The sequence below is a fragment of the Stigmatopora argus genome, chromosome 2 (genome assembly GCF_051989625.1).
Source record: "Stigmatopora argus isolate UIUO_Sarg chromosome 2, RoL_Sarg_1.0, whole genome shotgun sequence".
NCBI lineage: Eukaryota > Metazoa > Chordata > Actinopteri > Syngnathiformes > Syngnathidae > Stigmatopora > Stigmatopora argus.
In genome coordinates, this window is record NC_135388.1 from 3,840,873 (window position 1) to 3,848,424 (window position 7,552).

The following is a 7,552-nucleotide window of genomic DNA, read 5'->3' on the forward strand; positions in this document are numbered from 1 at the left end:
CACGACTGTCCTGGCCCATCATGTGACGCCGTTGATTCGGGCAAGACCGACCGCCCGCCCGCCCGCCCGCATCCGGCTGCACGTGACCTCCCTGCGCACTAGTGTTGAAGGTACCCTGACCCTGCCTGACGGAAAAAATTACCCACGATGCTTTTCCCACATAGACTGGACTTGATAACCACACACACATACATTCTCATCCATTATATTGCAGTACCAATCATCAATACACCACCGTCGTGAGCAAAAAAATGGGTTGAATTTTTTTCCCAATTACCCATAAGTATGTATTTGGCTACCGTATTTTCACGACTATAAGGCGCACTTAAAAGTCTTAAATTTTCTCCAAAATAGATAGGGTGCCTTTATAATCCAGTGCACTTTATATATGGACCAATACTAAACTTATCATGATAAAATTAAATAAATCGATAGGGTACACCATCCTCTACAGCTCTCACAACTACGGCAAGCAGCCCCCGACTACTATTTTCCCCGTAGAAAAAGTACTGCGCAGTGACTGCTGGGATATATAGTTCTTTTATCAATACACCCAATGGATTGTGGCCTGGCGATCGGCATCAACACAACTTTACGAAGCATGGAAGACAGCTTTGGAAGTTACGCTAGCTGCTAGCTAGCTACTATTTGCGAATGGATTGTTGCCGCCTGGACGAATGTATAAAACTCAGCGTTTTCGATGACTCCTTTGGACAATTGTTCAATTCGGACACAGAAAATGAGGACTTTAATGGATTTATGGGTGATGATGACGCGAGTACATTGTAAAATGGCTAAATAAAGTACAACCAAACTCAGTTTTGCTTCTGTTGCCTTTTTAAAAACGTGTTTTTAGCGTGTGTCCGTATGTTTAAGCTGGTGTATGTTTTGCCATGCCTGGCTGCGTCTTTAAAAACGGTGCGTGCTTTGTGTGTGTCAAATACAGAAATAGCACTCGTTACTGACACTACGGCTTTAAATGCGATGCGCCACATTGTCATGAAAATACGGTAATTATTATCTCCTGTCATTCTTGAACGCTGCTCATCCGATCACATTTGACAATTTAAAGGCGTTAAATCAAGTAATCCTGATGAGCAGTCGTGCTAATCAGCTTTGAATAAGAACATACACCTGAGTTACAACCGAATAAATTGGACTAGAACTATTTATTTTTCATAAATGCCACCTGGCGTGATCGAAGCTGGACCCGACTCGGGTTCTACGGCGCCGTGACAGAATGAGGGTGACGGCCGAAGCCCGGACGCCAACGCCTCCATTGCTCGTCACGTGACTCGTGATGCCCGTGAGGCTCGGATCACTTTGCATTAATTGCTTTTCTTTTTCTTTTTTTTTTGACTGGGATTTGCGACGACGCGGGTTGACTTCCTCCCACTTTGGAGGATTTGGTGAGCGGCTTCAAGGGAGCCGCGGGATATGAATTTTGATTGAGAGGAGCAGGTTCAAGCAGACGGAAATAATGTTTCGACGTTGATGCTTAGAACCTTGGAAAAGTTCTGTTTTGACTTCCCGCTGGCTCCACGTAGAGCTGTGCTAGGGTAACGAGACGAGCGTTTAGAACTTTGAGATGCGATGTAGCGTTTGAAGCAACAAAAAAATGGCAGACTTTGAGTCCCCCGCAAAAAAGGGTGTCAGGTCTGAGCTATTTCAGAATACTTATTCATGGTATGCGGGTGGTTAAATAGGGCTGCGAACTGAAAACAGTTGAATTATTTAATAAAAAATAGATTAGATTTCATTCATTATAGAATTCATTCATTAAATGTTAACCTACCCATTGACAAAACTAAAGTTTTAAAATATATGAACCCCCTCAACAAAAGCCACTCGGTTTTGGTAATTGTACTAACTTCCTACATCCTACATCAAGGGTGTCAGACTCGGGTTGGTTCGTGGGCCGCTTTAACGTCAACTTGATTTCACGTGGGCCGGACCATTTTAGATATAATATTTAGATTTTTTTTAATAAATTGATTAAAAGATCTGGATTAAAAGCCTTGAATATTCAGTTTTTATAGATCTAAAACAATGTTTATTTTAGCTTTTTTTATATATATTTTTAGATTTTACAAAATGATTTTTGGACTAAAAACACAGAAAAAAATGGATTAAAAAATTACAATTATTGATTTAAAAGGGGGGAAATCAGGAAAGTTTCTATACATATATACTCTTCATTTTAATTTGATCCTAAAACAGAAAGTCGGCACTCATGATTTACTTTCCCGGGCCACACAAAATGATGCGGCGGGCCAAATTTGGCCCCCGGGCCGCCACTTTGACATGTGCATTATGGCGTTAAGGGGTTTCATCGTTATTACCTTGCAGTTTCGTGCATGTCGTCTTTTTATGCGCATATGAGCCGTACCCTCGATTCAGTCATCATTTTTTTTGTCCGACAAATGCAGCTTATATGCGAGTAAACACGGTAATAGGTAGCAACTATAATGTTTGCCTTACCACACCATAATACAATATGATAAAACAAAATCTAAACACTAACATTGTCACCCTAGCTATTTGTTAAGCTAATAACTTATGAACACATGCCCACTTGTTATCCTTGTGATGAGTGGCCCATTGCGGAAATATAAACTATTAAACCTTGCTTTGATCATATATGGTCTAAAGATAGCAGTCTAGAAATCACAAGTGTGTTCCTCTCTGACTCTTAACTGTGACGTCAAGTGTCGTGCACGTGCTCCGTGCCACGATGCGACTTCCCGTCCCGCCGGCGGCAACGGCGGGCCTGTTGGCCGCCTTTTGACTTTGGGAAATATCAAGGTCCACCCCCGAGTGGCGCCGCGACATGTTTTTTTCTGCGCGGCTTGTCAGCATGAATTTGCATGGCGCTGGCCACATTTCACCTCCCCTTTCCTCCCTCCAGCGTACTGCTTGCTCGCCATGCATGAAGGAAGGCAAAGGCCGCCGTGTAGCGGCCTGGCTCGGATTATTTCCGGATGTTTTGGCCGGTTCTCCCTGGAAAATAGCAATCCCGTTCTATTTTGGGACAAAAACGGGAAGGTCGCACGAAGGCCGGGTCGACAATGGGAGAGCGAATCGGCAAAGGGCGCCGAATAATTCTAGTCTCTATTATCTGTCGAAACGTTCACATGTGAGGCAGGCTGTGCGTTCTGCACACCAACTGGCTGCAAACGTCGGCATGCCAACATTTGTTATTTTGTTCACTGAAGTCGGCGAGGAAGTCTGGCCGCCATTTGGCGACGCCGCGGCGCAAAGTTTGTTGGCGGGGCCTGAAAGATGACGAATCGCTTCGACGTGACGGCGAGGCTCGCCCGGTCGCCTCGTGTCTTATCGTGGCGGTAACGGTTTCTGGCAGGCTGGCTGAGCAGATGATGCCTTCGTGAACATTCAATGGGAGGGACAGCCCTTCTTAACGAGCTTCAAATTCCACCGCGGATTGGCTTCAACAATTGATTTTTCGGTTGTTGTCAGAAGGTGCAGATGGTGGTTTACCGATGCTACCATTGTAAGAATGTCTACTGTTTTTACTCGCATATAAGCCGCATTTGTCGGACAAAAAAATGACTGAATCGAGGGTATGGCTTAAATGCGCATAAAAAGACGACATGCACGAAACACCATAACGCCATGGCACCATGACGTCTTGACACCATGACGCCATGACACCGAGGGCATGACGCCATGATGCCTTGACGCCTTGACGCCATGACGCCTTGACGCCATGACGCCGAGGCCATGACGCCATGACACCGAGGGCATGACGCCATGACGCCTTGACGCCTTGACGCCATGACCCTTTGACGTCATGATGCCTTGACGTCATGACGCCTTGACGTCATGACGCCATGACGCCATGACACAAGATAATGCGGCCGATACGGTCATTTATTTCAAAATACTAGAGAAAAGCTAAACGGATAAAACACTAAACAAAATTTATTTTGACGTCTATGAATGAAAAAAATGTATCTTGCATAAAACGTTAAAAAACTCACTTGTACCTGTCATAGCTCGCCCAGGGGCGTCGCCATCTCACCTAGGGGCACCGCCGTCTTACCTAGTTAAATGTGCATCGAGCGGCCAGACGCGAGTCGCCTTGATTTTGAAATAAAACAAAATTACACTTTGATTTTTTTTTCTTTTTATTTTTGGGTCAAAAGTGACAACTATTGCAGTAATATGAACTGAGATATTTTGACATGAGAAGCAATATGGCTACCACAACATCTTAAACTTCTGGTAAGAAAATTGACATTTCTGTCATTAAAAAGCATCAGGTTCTCATCAATATAGACTCATTTCTTTTTTCAAATTGAATAATTTGATATTTTACATTTACAAAGACAGGCATATGTATTAACTTCCTTCGGATTTTGACCCTAATATTGTGCTTTTAATTCCTACAGCATCTCAGAAATACCATGTGCGAAGATTTTCCCTTCAAATTAACACATTTGTACTCCCTATAAAAAAAACATGAATATGGAGGTGAAAATTGTGACTCAGGGGGCGGCTTATATGCAAGAAATTGTCAAATTCAACAATTCTAAGGCAATTTTAAGGGCGTGGCTTATACGCGCGGATGGCTTATACGCGAGTAAACAAGGTAAATTCAAAGATTTAGCAAAACACTTGTTTTTAGGAAAAGGAACCTGTCAAATCTTAAAACTTGGGAGTGTAAAAAAGGTTATGCTAATTTTTGTGTCGTGAGAAGGCTATGTCGTGACCAAAGTGCTTGGCGTCCTATTTGGAACTGACCGTCTTTGCGTGGATGAGTCGGCGAGGGGCCCGAGGACGACGTAACGTAAACGCTTGTGACACATGAAGCGCGGCGGCCGAGCGCGAGTAATGTTAGGTTCACAAAATGTGGTCAATACTGCAGATAAAAAGTGCGCGCTTAACCACTTCACGTCACAACCCCGCATTTTGGTGGACGTTGTCACCTTCCCGCTTCCAATGGCGGCTTTACGTTGCTGTTAAACTTCCTGCTTCATAGCTCACAACTAAAGATGCACCAATCAATCAAGACGTTTTGGACGTTTGGTCAATCACTGAAAATATAACCAACCCATCTAGAATCAGTTAGCCGCATTAGCTCACTAGCATTTGACCTTTTTTGGTATTTTCATATTTTTAGCGAACTCATACTTGATGGCTAAATGTAGTAGCAAAAATTGGTTATTATGAACGCGGAAGTTGAAAAGCTATAGACAGTGCTACGCTAGCAAACTCATGCCAGTTTTGTTTATCTCTTTAAGTCCAAAATTCCTGAGGTGAAAAACTTTATCTGCCATTTAGACAGTAAATTAATTCATGATTAATTTTCCGTTCAGGAACGAACTTCAATTCTAGCTCCTATTTGGAAATAAATCAACATTCTTTTCGTTCATTGTCTTGGTTAAATATTAAAAACTGCTTTGCTAAGAACTGAATTGTTGTCAGTTTTTTGCAGAGCACGCTCAGTTGTTATTATATTTTAATAAAAGGCGAACACGCTGTGTTGTTTTTGCAGGCGACAATGGAATGATTTTGTCGTGACGTGAACAACGTGCCTCGTGAGGATTTTTCTTTGTTTCCTTAAAAGCAAAATGAAAGAATACAAAAAGACGGGCATGTGTGCTTTTGATTGGACGTCGTCTGTTCCAGTGTGCGGGCGGCTGAGTTGTTTGTTATAAAATTCATGCAGCGTGAAGTGTGAAGAGAATTTACCCAGGGGGCTTTGCAGACTTTACCACCCCAAAAAAAAATTCCATTGCACGAAATGAGAGTCCGTCTTAGATGCGTATTCCTCGAGTGGAGGTTCACCCAGACCCCGAGTCAAATAGGCCGCTGGTTCAAAATTGCACACACCCCGAGACCGGTGGGATGCCACCGGGGGGCCGAGAGAGACCCAGATGACCACTCGGTGGGGCATAATGATATAAACAAAACAAAAAAAAGACAGGCAGACAAAACGTCTGAGGGCAGAAATTCCATTGCTAGTTTTTCATACGAAGATATATCATACCTCTACTTACAAATGCCTCTAGGTACGAAATATTCAGGTTACAATTTTTATTTATATGCAAATGAGTGACTCGAGACACGGAAAATATCAAAATTACGAAATCCCCCAAAAAGTAAATGCATTTCCTTATGCGTGGTTTTATTTTGAAAATATTATTGCGGCCTCACGGTGGAGTTCCTGGGTTCAAATCCAGGTCGGTCCACCTGTGTGGAGTTTACATGTTCTCCTCGGGCCTGCGTGGGTTTTCTCCGGGTACTCCGGTTTGCTCCCACATTCCAAAGACATGCATGGTAGGCTGATTGGACACTCCAAATTGCCCCTAGCTATGAGTGTTAGTGATTGGCTGGCGACCAATTCAGGGTGTCTCTGACCCAGAGTAACCTGGGCTAGGCTTCAGCATCCCCCGTGACCCTAATGAGGATAAAGCTGTTCAGAAAATGAAAAAAAATGTATTCCTTCTGGCCTGTGATTAAACGCACGTTTACAGTGTCTTCATTAAGTCAATGCGTCATGCCAGTCCGCATGTGCTAGCATGTCAGCCGTTAGCAAACATCCCAGCCAGAGGTCGAAAATGCTGCCCAGCACTATTTTTTTTGTTTTGTTTTGTTTCCGCTTTAATGGCCGGCTGCTTTAATGGCCGGGGCGCTTTTGCTCGCATTTCCCCGTTTGGGATGTTTATCTCCGGATTTTGACGCTTGAATAGCAAAAGCTGCTCTTAGCATTGTGTTGCTTGGCCTGCTTGCGTAATGGTCTGATTAATTTGGGGAAAACGGTCATCTTCATTACTTAGGAGGTTGAAATGTTCAGCTCTAAATAGGAGACGGAAGCTCAAATCATTTGACATTAAACAAATTAACTTTTGCCTAACCGCACTCTGCGCCAAACTGGGCGTAGCGACGTTGCTAAATTATTCCCTGGAAAATACGCAACACTTATTGTGACGAGTTGGTGTTCTTTAAATCCTGAATAATCATCAATGTGGCTAATTTTTTGTGGGGCTGTGTACCGTGGATTAATCATAAGAACCACTCATTTTCATTTTTTTTATTTCTTAAATATTTTATTGCTACTCCCATATTCTTGGACAGTTACTACTGAGTCCACAAGGAGGAAATGTCTTTTGGACACTCATTGACACTCCATCACTCCCAATGGAAATCATTAATTATTCATTTTGCATATGTATTTATAGTATTGGCTAGATTAAATAAATAAAAAACCTTTATCCGGAATGACTACTTTCTCGTTGGAAATTGGAAATAAAAGGTTTTCTGTATTTCTGTGGGATACGAGCGTTTAATACAATGACGAGTTTGCGACCACGGTCCAGTTTAATTGCTTTTCATTAGTAAAATGTTTAGTTTTTTTCCATTGTCCAAGCACATCGGATGAGATCATCATCACGGCACCTGCCCCACATTGATGACGTTTTTTTTCTCCAAAATGGCGCCGTTCAAGCGGCAGCCAGTGGCAGTCGCTCTAATCTAATGCAATTCAATGTGAATCACGAAAATACTGAAAGCTGTGTTCTTTTAAAAC